We start from the raw sequence: 12,978 nt of genomic DNA, 5'->3' as shown, positions 1-12,978 counted from the left end.
GACAATGCAATCTCTCCCAACTACTGCAATCGACAAGTGTCAATTGCCTCTGTGCTGTTTGATGTGAACGGTTTGAAGTGCACAGGTGGTGGTCAAAATTTACTTTGAAGCAACACCTACTCTGAAGGAAGTTGGATAACACGAGTATGAAGCTGACTGGGGAAGCCATCCATTGAAACTTGCAGTGAAAAGTTCAGTGAACAAAGAGAACAAGCAAATGGGCTGAATAAAATCTATATTGATGCAAATAGTTGATCTATTCTATAATTTCATTTATACAAATAGTTAACATGTGAGGAAATATACAAGTTTATTTCCTCCTTTTTAAAGAGAGAGTAGTACAGTGGATACATGTATATACATACACAGCATGATTAGTGTGGTGGTTAATGTGATGCTATTACAGTGGGTTTGAATCCCGTGCTGTCTGTAAGGAGTTTGTACATTCTCCCTGTGTCTGCGTGGGTTTTCCCTGGGGGCTCCAGATACCTCCCACCTCCAAAACGTATGGGGTTGCAGGTTAATTTGGGTGTAATTGGGCAGCATGGGTTTAAATTTTTAAATTACTTTTCAGATGTGAATGTTCCTCAGGGTATAGTTTTGATAGGTTGCTGTGCCAGGCAATAATATTTGGGCAAAATCTGCATTCACAGCACCAACCCCCCCCCCCCCCCCACCCACAATCAATTCTCACCTTTCCTCCCCTGCCCTATCCATGACCTTTTGCCTGTGGACATGCTGCTCCCCCTGCCCTTTCTTCCCTCCTTCCCCAGCCCTTTTAATCAGGCACCTGCCTGCTTTTAACTCAGGTCTGAAACATTGGTTACTTCCTATGGACACTGCATGGCCTACTGGGTTCCAGTAGCATTCTCGTGTTTTTACTACAATCACAGCATTTGCAGACTTTTGTTTTTCACTACATTAATAGTTGGGCATCATTTGCTGCCTTCAGTAAAGTATGTAGTGTGTTGTGAGCGAGCGCAGCAAAGAGACCGAGACAACAGGCTATGAGCTCTGGTATCACAACTTGCTTTAATTTGAATCTTGCACTGCAGCCTTTAAGTCTGATCTCGGTCCTGCGCCAAGTGTCCTGGCACTTGCGTCCTAATGATGCAAGCGCGTATGCGGCCTTCTGGTCTGGACCGGAAGAGATGGTCCCATGATGCCATCCTTGCCGTGGCTGCCCCACCGACCACGCTTGGCAAGCAGGGCTGGTTTGCCTCTACAAGCATGTGCATCGCCATAAGTATGCTTTTTTAAATGTATTCGTTTTTTATGACCTGGATGTCAATGAGAATAACAGTATTTATTGTCCTATTGGACAACCATTGGGTAACAGTGGTGCTGTATCCAGCCCAGATATTGTGCAGATAGAATAGCTAGCACACAGCTCCAGAGATGCAGGTATGATTCCAATCTCTAGTGCTGTCAAGCAGGAGCTCACATGACCTCTGTGAATCTGGGCTTCCTTTGGACATTCTTGTTTCCATAAACAAGTTGGTTATTAGGTGAAGTTACTACCGTAAGCCAGCCTGGTGCTGGTGGAAGAATTGGAATGGGGTTGTTTAAGGCATTGAAGATGAAATAGATTACAACAAAATAGGAGAATAGAAAAGGAGGGATTGCTCTGGATGTTGATCAAGACTTGATGAGCGGAATAACCAAAAGAAAATAATAATTGTTCTTGATAGACTTTTTAGAGAGCACTTGAAATGCTACCACAATAACGGACCAGAGATAAACAGGATCAGGAGGTTGGTGAACTTAAATTGTTCAGCAGCTCCGGCAGGATTTAAACTTTGCATTTGTTTAGAAAATACAGATGCCTGGATGATAAGATCAATCCTGAATGTCTTTAACTACCTATATCCAGAGTGATAGTCTACTTCTGTGATTTGTCAATGCAAACAGCAATATAAAAACACCAAAACTACAGGCAAGAACTTACAGCAGGACCACAAAAGACTAGGATAGATTTCCCTACAAACAACTAAATACCGGTGCAGTCCACAAAAGTGCTGGAGATACTCAGCAGGCCACACAAAACCCATAATAAAAGGAAAACATTTCTGGCCTGAGTCCTTCTTCAGGAATAGCAATTATGAGGCAGATGTCTGAATAAAACAATGGGGCTGGAAGGGAAAGGGGAGGAGAAGCAGAGTGTAGACAGCCACTTCTATTGGCTGTGTGTACCCGCTACAGCCACTGTACTCACTACGAAGCTATTGCACATGCAAGATAGTTAAAAGAAGGAGACGGAGCTTGGCTGGTGGTGGATGCCATTTCCAGGGTCTCCTGTTATACATTGTATTGTTGAATTTAACAGAAAAGCATTTGTAAGAGGTTGCTGTTTTGTCTTGTCTGGTTATTCGATGCATCAAAAGTGAATAACCAATGCCACATTTGCAACACATTTATGACTGCACCATAATGACAGATGGATTCAGAAGGCCTGACCCGCTCATGTTTGAAGGCAATGTGGTCAAGAATTGGTGCGTATTCGAACAAGAATACAACATTTACAATGTGGCAGTGCATAGTGATGTCTGCCCAAATCAACGTGTACATTTTATTAAATTTAGTGGGCTCTGGGGCCATTGAAAGGGAAAGGTCATTCATATATGCAAACAAGGTCTATGAAGGGGGTATCATTATCAGCCCTGTTGAGTCAAGAGAGGACCCCAAGTATTTAAAAAGAAAATTTCAAGAAATGTGCAATCCACAAAAGAAATTAACAATGGAAAGGCACAGAATTAATATCAGAAACCAGAGGCATACCGAGTTGATTCAATCACATGTCAGTTACCTAAAAATCAGGGCAAGGACCTATGACTTCGGAGCACTCTGTGAGGAGTTGATTAAAGACAGGATGGTCTGTGGCATCTGCGATGAAGGCATAAGAAATGCACTGCTGCGTGATAATGAACTTGCAAAGGCCATCTCCATATGTCTGGCTTACGAAACCACAGAAGAGAACAGCAGAAAGCTAGCCCCTCCACAGCAGCAAGGGATGAGCATAGACACAGTCCAGGCGGGACCTGTGAATAGGCAGTGGCCGGAAGCCAGAAGAAGACGAAGCCAACCAAACCCTGCTACACTCTCACCCAGGACAGAGTGCAGCAACTGCGGCGGCGACCATGTAGCAAGATGAGAGATGTGTCCGGCATTTGGCCAGCAGTGCAGAGCATGCCAGAATGGAATCATTTTAGCAGATGCTGCAGAGCCAGGCAACAACTCACCCTGAGACCCAGATATAGGATGATTAACCAGTTGGACAAGGACAAACCAACTAGGATGACGAGTGTTATGTTGATGGATTGACTCTGCAGATGGCAGGAGACCCAATAAGAATCAAAAGGAATAACGAAGCATTTGTAACAATGAAGATCAATGGTAAAGCAATGGACATGAAATTTGACATTGGAGCCAAGTGTAACATCATGTCACTAAAAACATTCAACCTACGGAGGAAGTCAGAACAGGTCATACCATTCTCCAAGTCCACAAGTCTAGTGGCATACGGGGGCAGCAAAATTAGAACCGACAGAACAGTGCGACTGCGATGCTACGTTCAAGGACAGCTGCACATACTAACATTTTTCATAGTCCAAGAAAACGTCCTGCCTCTGCTGGGCCTGAGTGCAAGCATGGACATAGGTCTTGTTTTGTTCAACAGAGAGGTACACCAGATAAATCCGGCCAAAGATGATCTGACGCACGGAATCCTTTCTGAGCACAGTGACCTTTTCATGGAAGAACTGGGGAAAACTGCCAGTGACATACTCCTTGTGGCTCGACCCAGAAATGAAGCCCATGGTTCGTCTGACACAATGAAGGACAGGGTTAAGGCCGAACTGGACAGGGCGTGATTCCCCTAGTCTTGGAGCCGACTGTGTGGGTGTCCTCCATGGTGGCTGCTCAGAAAAAAGACAGGCAAGAGATTTGGATCTGCATCAACCAGAGAGACCTCAATCCAGATTTAAAATGACCACACCATCCAATGCGTACCGTGGAGGAAGTTGTCACATAGATGGCTAATGCAACCGTTCTTCTGGCAAATCAAACTCTATTACAAGTAATTACTGCTGACCACATTCAGCACAAGTTTCGGCTGATACAGATTCCTGCAAATGCCATTTAGAATCAATTCAGCCTGCTAAGTATTTCAAAGATGAATGGAGCAAGTTGATGACATACTTGCAGGTGGCAAAAACTTGAAAGAGCATGACGCAAATTTAGAAAAGGTACTCGACAGAGCCTGGAAGTTTTATCTAAAACTCAACCTCTAAGTGCAGGTTTCGGCTGAACTAGGTCAGTTATGTAGGCCATGTTTTCTCAAGTGAAGACCTGAAGTCACACCCTTCAAAGACTCAATCCATCAGTGAAATGCCAGTACCAACTGACGTGACAGCGCTACAAGGTTTCCTGGGCATGGTTAACTACCTGAGCAAGTTCATTCCGAACACCAGCGATCTTACTGCCTACCTTTTCTATCGTACTATAACGTATAAAGACCAGTCATGCTAACCTGTGATGCATCACAGTACGGTCTGGGTGTAGCATGCCTGCAGGATAGGAAACCAGTGGCCGACACATCCAGGTCACTCACCACCACGAAGACCACACACAACCAAATAGAGAAGGAGTTGTTGGCAGTAGTTTTCGCCTGCTCAAAATTTAACGACTACATTTATGGTAGACCAGTGACCATAGAGACAGACCACTTACCTCTGGTCACAATTCTGAAAAAGCCAATCCATGCAGCCCCTGCATGATTACAGAGAATGATGCTCAGGCTTCAGAAATACAACGTGACTTTAGTTTACAAGTGCGTAAAAGAAATGCACTTAGCCGACGCGCTATCTCGTGCTCCCAGAAAATACACGATCCAACAAGCTGAGGAAGAGGACACATTTAATATAATGACAGTAATGCATATCTCCTCCTCCCGGTTGGATGAACTGAGACAGCACACGGCTAAAGATACAACTTTGAGGACCCTGAGCACTTTTATCAAGGGCAGCTGGCCTGACAAGCAGTTCAGGCTTCTATCTGAAAATGCAACCCTACTTCCCATTCCAGGATGAATTACTCATCGATGAAGGAATCACAATGATAGGCCTGAGAGCAGTGGTTCTGAGTTCACTGCAAAACATTTATGTCAACATCCTGAACAGAGGGCACCCAGGGCAGAAGCAACCAAACGAAGGGCAAGAGACATAGTTTTTTTGGACAGGGATGACCGAGGACATAGACCAGGAGGTACAAGCTTGGTCAGTGTGCAATAGCACAAACTGCACCAACAGTAAGTGCCGCTGCAGCTTCATGCAGTGGCAGTCTTCCTCTGGTCAATCGTGCCACAGACATCTTTGAATGGCACGATCAACAATATTTGGTTCTTGTCGATTCATACTCTAGCTGGTTTGAGATAGACCTTTTACCAAATATCACCTCAATGGCAGTCATTATCAAGTTAAAAAGACACTTTTCAGTTCATGGGGCTCCCTCACATTCTGCTATCGGACAATGGGACTCATGAGTGAGAAATTCAGACATTTTGCAGCAACGTGGGATTTCAACCATATCACTAGGAACCCAGAGTACCCACAGTCAAACAGGTTGGCTGAAAGAGCCATGAGGAGCGCAAAGCAACTCATGGAGAAGTCCTGTTGGGAAAATAAGGATGTGTTCCTAAACCTACTGAACCTAAGGAACAAATCCGGCAACACCATATTGAGTTCTCCAGCACAACGACTCATGTCCAGGCAGACAAGGACGACTCTGCCTGTGGCAAGGAGGCTCTTGGAGCCTCAGCTAAAGAACCCGCAAAAAATTAAATCCAAACTGCTGAACAGGAGGCTAAAACAGAAAAGGTGCTATGATAGAAACAGCCAGTCACTCATGCCATCAGCAGAAGGAAAAGTTATAAGGATACAGAATCCACAGGGCTACGACTGTATGGGCATAGTCAAAAGGAGGTATCAAGAGCCCAGGTTATACCTGGTAAAATCAGAAGGGTGTATTGGAGAAACCGTTGACACATTTTACCCGTAAGGGAGCCACCCCCATCCCAAACCATTCCTGATGAGACTATATACCAGGATCTGGAACATGAACTCGGGGTAGGCGGAGCTCCCTCAGTAACAACCCATGAAACAAATGGTCACAACCCCGAGACCACAGATGGCACATCCTTTCAGGCTGAAGCATCCACTTCCTCCAATGGCTACTACATAACACGCTTCAGGTGCACTTGTAAGCCAAACGCAAAATATCAGGATTAAACTGGGCTGGCTGTTCACTGCTGAACTGTAACTATTGTAATGTACACCTCCTACATGGATTGTGGTATGTGAAGGGGGTTGCCCAAGACAGTGGATGTTGACAGGCACTTCTATTGGCTGTGTGCACCCGCTGCAGCTATTGTACTCACTACGATTCTACTACACATGCGTGAGTCCCCACAAAGTGAGCTAGTTAAAAGAAGGAGATGGAGCTTGGGTGGTGGTGGATGCTATTTCTAGGGGCTCCTGTAATATATTGTAATGTTGAATTTAACAGTAAGGCATTCATTAGAGATTGTAGCTTTGTGTTGTCTGCATCAACAAACATAGACAAGAGGGAACAGGTGATATAGGTGGGAGGATAGAGGAGTAAGAAGCTGAGATGTGACGGGGGAGAGGGCAGAAGGTTAAAAAAGATAGCTCTCTGAGAAGGAAAGAAAGTGGATACAGAACTAGAGGAAAGGAGACAGAGGGTTGAGGGAAAGAGGAAGACCAGGAAATTGATTATTGGAAATTGGAAAAGTCAATTTTGATGCCTTCTGGCTGGAGACTACTGAGACAGAATATAAGGTGTTGTTGTCCCAATTTGCAGATGGCCTTAACTTGGATAGACACTTTGTTGTGGCACTGGGATGTGGAATTGATGGGAGGTCTATGATGTTGCAGTGGACAGGGAAATGGTGCTCAACCTAACGATTACCCCAATCTGCAGGAAGCCGATGTAGAAGAAGCTGCATCAGGAATAGAAGGCCTGACTGATTCACAGATGAAGTGTTGCTTCACTTGAAAGGATTGCTTGGTGCCCCAAATAGTGGTGAGGGAGGAGGTACAAATGCATGTAGAGTACTTCTTGTGGTCACAGGTTTGGTACTGAGGAGGGAGCTAAATTTCAATGGTTACCTTCACAACCCACTAGTTTCAGTTAAGACATTAAATACATTTTTTTTTGAGGGAGGGTGTTAGTGGGGTGGACAAACATTAAATACATTTATGTCCAATGACAATGTGATTGGATTTTGCACATTAATTACTAACAATTGGTGGTTCTTTACAACTTTTCCCTGCCTTATGTTTGTATTTGGTTATTTAATTGTTAGAACTTACTTGATACACTATGAAATATGAATATTAACTTTGCCAAATGTAGAAAGCTGAATTATTAAAAACTCAGAAATTTATACTTCAATCAGAATCCCAAATATCATCTTAAACTTAGCATATGATTTAGTTCTTTTACTTCCGAAACTAATAAGAAATAAAAATTAAGAAAAATTAGGAAATGATCATCAAATGATTCCAAACATTTAGCATGTTCTGGCCTTCTGCTTGCAGGAAAATATCACAGATTATCTTCCACCCATTTATTTCAGAGGGATTAATTATTTTTCCAAAAGAAGTTGATCCAGATATTGGGAAACAAGATAATATAATTTGTAAGACTCTTCTGACTATCCTGTAAAAGCTTAAACTACAATTAAAACTAGTTTCTGTTAGTTGAGTGAAGATATGGATGTAAGCAGCCATTAGATTTCTCACTAAGTACTTACACAGGACAAAACAGGATAAACCATAGATTAAATCTACGGACAATTCCTCAGAATTTAATAAATCTTGACTAAGCTTCTTATTTAAAGATTGCATTTCTAATGTGAATTAGGTTGAAAAAAAGCAGACATTTTATTGGTGATTTCAAGAGCTGCTGTATGACAGAAAGGTTTGTCATTTATGGATTTGATACAAGGTGAACACTTTTTTTCATGTTAATTAAATATACATAACAGTAGGAAATCCATGCCATAATTCACAGATGTAAATCTTCTCGACAGCAAAACCATCGGAAAGGAAAAAGACAAATAATTCCAAAGCTGTTTATCTTTTGAAGTATGCATGTTGGAATTTTACACACTCTTCTCTGGCTGGAGACGACATTCATAGTTCCAACATGCTGTAAATGCTCAAGGTTAAAATTCTAAACTTCAATCGTCATTCACCATTACATCATGGGAACTGTTTACACGAAAGAAAATTAACTGCTTAGGGACTAACATTTCCTCATCTCATGAATAACTTTCTTTCAAATTGGAATTGGTTTAAACAATATTGAAATTACAGGACAGATAGGCACAAAGAACTTAATCTAAGTTGAATAAAACAATAGCCCAACTGATTGATGACCAATTATGCAGTTAGATTTTAAATTTGTGCAGATCTCTTATTTAAGTTGAAATTTAGCAGTGCAGAAGTATCTCTTTTACACAAAAGAGCTGGAGTGTAATTGTCAAGAAACACATGGTTTATTGTTTGTGTGGCGCACTACTACTAATAATATTACGTCATGATGGCTGGACAAAAAAAAAGACAAGGTCTCAAAATTCTGCAAATTATTTGATTAAAAATTGGAATCTTGACATGTCTGGCGCATTATGTAGCTGTTCTGTACAATAGTCAATTCAAATCAGAAATAAAATAGAAAATTGTAAAATTGGGACACCTTTTGTTTTAAGAGATCTTTATTATAGCCCATTACCCTGAAAAATCATTAAAATCTGATCACAAACAATACCATTTGCTGGACTCACAGTTAGCTAATAAACTGGAATTTAAAACAACTATTTTGGTAATGTTAATCTCACAAATTAACTGGATTGTTAGAACATTTCGTTGTGTAAACCCTTCAGGGTAGAATACCACCCATCTCTGGTCTATGCTTGACTCCAGAACCACTATGTAATTGTTCATACCATGCCCTGTGAAATAAACTAGCAAATCACTCAGTTATGAATGGTTCACCATCAAATTTAGAGATGGGAAATGAATGCCTTTGATGCCCTGAAATAGGTGAATACATTTTAATAAAGCACTTTAATAATAACTGCCATTGGAACATTCTTCAGTCTGTGTTTTTTTGTTGATGCTCCCATTATCTCACTGCTCCTGTTCACTCATTGGCCACATTTCAGCTTGACAACCTGTTAAAATGCATAGTTGTCAGGCAAGAAACAGAGTTAAAACATGATGAACTGGAGCTGACAAAATTCATCAGTGCATCTATGTTCCCAAGATCTCTGGATTTTTACTGTTATGCTTTCCCATACCATCCTAGCTCTTTGAAAATAATGGGACCAACATACTGGCCATCCTGAAGTTAAATTAAGTCTGTTTTTTTTTTTTGCAGATTGTACACACTTGTCAAAAACTCTTTACACATCTGACAGAGTCACCACCAGAATTTCAGATAAATTACAAACTTCTTAATTCTGAAATAATAAGAAAAAATTCTGAGTGTCTCTAACTACAACTCCCACTGCCTTCTGCCTTGGAAAAGCAGTCAACATATTAAAAGACATTGCACTCCAGCCATGATCTCCTGACTGTCTTCCAGTCAGGAAGTTTCACAAGTGTGAGATTACACACTGCCAGATTCAAAGACAGTCTCTTTACTGTCATCATCAGATCCCTGAATGGACCCCTAAATCATAAAAAAATCCCTTGCTCTATACAAATCAATCTCTCTGAAACTCTGCACTTTTGCACTATGTACAATGTATGAGATGTCGACTGGTCTACTTACAAATCTCTATCACTACATCCTTGACATGCAACATACTTGAAATTGAACTTGGATGTAGAAGAAAACAATGTTTTAGATTATAAATCGTATGGTAAACTTTACGTTACATAAAAGTTAACCTAGATCTTTATGACTAATCCTTTTCCCATCAATGGATATTGAATGAATGACTCATTTTCCCATTTACTTAAAGAGTTAACATTAAAATCAATAACTTAATTGCATTTAAGCATGATAATTTTATGCCTAACCACAATTATTTGCATGTGAATAACAAAAAAAATGTATGTGCTAAACTCAATCTGCCAGAGGAGCTCAGTGGATCAGGCAGCATTAGAAGGAGAACAAAAGGTCAATGTTTCAGGCCAGAAACATTTATTGATCATTCTTTTTCTCCACTGATGTTGAATTCTTCTGATAAATTGTTTTTGGCTTCAAATTCCAGAATCTGCCATGTGTATTCAAAAATATAGGCATATGGACTGTTTTAATGGAATTTATGGGTCACTGTGTAGCTAAAGCTGAGGCTTTATGTCAAAAGAATTAAACACTGGCATTAATAGGGGTTTATATAATAATAATATTAATTGTTGGAAAGCAAGAAGGGCACTGTAGATTTTTCTCATTGGAATTTAACTCAGTTAAAATGTCCTTTAGAATAGATTAAAATCACTCATAAAGCCCTAACTTCTAACACCAAAGACTTCATTTTAAAGCCTTTGCTGATCTGAAAAAATGGGATTTTCCAAAGTTTAGTAATTTATCATCAAATTATCATTTGTGTTGTGGAAAACAAGATGATACAGGCAAATGTATAAAGGCAGAAAATTATCTCAACTGATTTCCAAGGAATGAAAAATGACCATGGCCTAAAATTGTTTCATCTCAGTGTCAATCCAGGTTGACGATAGACATTAGGAATATTTCCCTTTTTATCATGCCCAGAGATTACCTGAGAATTAATAGAGATTCTATTCTCAAGGGCACATGAATTACTTCTCCTTCTTCTTCAATAAAGAGCAGCATGTGCAGGGAGTTGCAATCATTGTGTACTTGCTGATGGGGCGCAGCCTAATTGATCTGCCCAGATCACATGATGAGTTTTCAAGCAGAATGCTAAGTACTCCCAGAACCATAAGAAATTTCATTTCCAAGTTTCAAGTCATTTGCAAGTTCAGAAAATCTTTATAGATAATACAATATACATGGTATATTCAGAATCAGATTTAAAATTTATTATCATGAAAATGAGGTAGTGTCTATGGCTCATTGTCCATTCAGAAATCTGATGGCAGAGGGGAAGATTTTTTTTTACTGTTAGTTGTTTGTCTTCAGGCTCCTGTACCTCCTTCCTGATGGTAGCAGAGTGAAGAGGGAATGCACTGGGTGGTGAGGGTCCATGAGGATAGAGGCTGCTTTCCTGAGACACCACTGTAGTGCGCGTCGAAAGAACCAAAGACTTGTTGATCCAAACCAAGGCTTTTATTAACTAAAAAATCTGGAGCATATCACAAGTAGGTCGACCAGTCCAGAATGACCTGGTCTGGCTAGAAGCAATCCTTTAAGACCTGCCAGTAGGTGTGGTTACACACTCAGCCAATCACAGTCATCCTACACTACAATCTGTACATATACACATTGATGATAGAATCTGTACTATCACAACCACCTCTTGTAGATGTCTTTAATAGAGTGAAGACTAATGCCCATGATGGCTCTGGCTAAGTTCACAACTCTCTGTCACCTTTTCTTGTCCTTCTATACAATCATGCAACCAGTCAGAATGCTCACCATAGTGTACCTATAGAAATTTGCAAGAGTCTTTGGTGACATACCAAATCTCTTCATGAAGTATAGATACTGACAAGCCTTCTTTGTAATTGCACAGATATTCAGAGTTAAGCCTCAAACAGCATCAACAGAAGACATAATACAGTGTGTGTGTAAAAAAAAAACAGACCATTACAGTGTGTGCCAGATATTCAAAAAGAGAAAAATTCCCTCCAAAAAAACCCCAGTCAGTCAGTCAAGTAAGTCAATCCAAAAACACCATCTACACAATTCAATCCCAAGGCTCAATGTCCAAATTCAATTCCCCCAACTGAATAATAAAAAGGACATTATATTGAACATTGGAGAGAGAAAGGACTGATGTTGAGTTGCCGTAGGCTTCCATATCCTTTTTTCAAGGCCTCCTTTGATGGCTTTCCTCGGTTCTCAAATTGTGGTTTTGAACCCTTCATTGTCTTATGAGGCATGTACCTTTTACATAGATCTCCTGGTTAGTCTCCGCTGCTCCAACTACGGCAGTTCTGCTGCTCCAGCTGCTGTTCTGGATGTTCCATTTTGAACATTCCATTCTCTGTCTGCACATCTCGACTCAGCTGCATCACAAATCATACAGAGTTCCTGGCAGAATTCCATCCTTTATGATGGCAGTACACAGTCCAAAAAGTCAGTCCATGGTCTATAACAAGAGATATTGACACCCAGGAATTTGAAGTTATTCTTTTTCAATACTTTTATTTAATTTTATAAGTAAATCATACATAGGTAATAATCTTCTTTGGCTTGGCTTCGCGGACGAAGATTTATGGAGGGGGTAAAAAGTCCACGTCAGCTGCAGGCTCGTTTGTGGCTGACAAGTCCGATGCGGGACAGGCAGACACGATTGCAGCGGTTGCAGGGGAAAATTGGTGGGTTGGGGTTGGGTGTTGGGTTTTTCCTCCTTTGCCTTTTGTCAGTGAGGTAGGCTCTGCGGTCTTCTTCAAAGGAGGTTGCTGCCCGCCAAACTGTGAGGCGTCAAGATGCACGGTTTGAGGCGATATCAGCCCACTGGCGGTGGTCAATGTGGCAGGCACCAAGAGATTTCTTTAGGCAGTCCTTGTACCTTTTCTTTGGTGCACCTCTGTCACGGTGGCCAGTGGAGAGCTCGCCATATAACACGATCTTGGGAAGGCGATGGACCTCCATTCTGGAGACGTGACCCATCCAGCGCAGCTGGATCTTCAGCAGCGTGGACTCGATGCTGTCGACCTCTGCCATCTCGAGTACTTCGACGTTAGGGATGTAAGCGCTCCAATGGATGTTGAGGATGGAGCGGAGACAACGCTGGTGGAAGCG

General features: G+C 41.3%; 1 long non-coding RNA gene across 1 annotated transcript; it reads right to left on the bottom strand.

Moving 5' to 3' along the window:
- Positions 1–7,937: 7,937 nt before the first annotated feature.
- LOC138752746 (uncharacterized) lies at positions 7,938–12,206 on the bottom strand. Its single transcript, XR_011350893.1, has 2 exons — positions 12,118–12,206; positions 7,938–9,253 (listed from the first exon to the last, which is right to left on the bottom strand). It is a non-coding gene; the product is annotated as an uncharacterized lncRNA (long non-coding RNA).
- Between the last annotated feature and the right edge of the window lie 772 nt (positions 12,207–12,978).

Source organism: Narcine bancroftii, chromosome 2 (genome assembly GCF_036971445.1).
Source record: "Narcine bancroftii isolate sNarBan1 chromosome 2, sNarBan1.hap1, whole genome shotgun sequence".
Lineage (NCBI taxonomy): Eukaryota > Metazoa > Chordata > Chondrichthyes > Torpediniformes > Narcinidae > Narcine > Narcine bancroftii.
The sequence above is the reverse complement of the archived record's forward strand: the minus strand, read 5'-3'. Positions and strand labels throughout refer to the sequence as shown.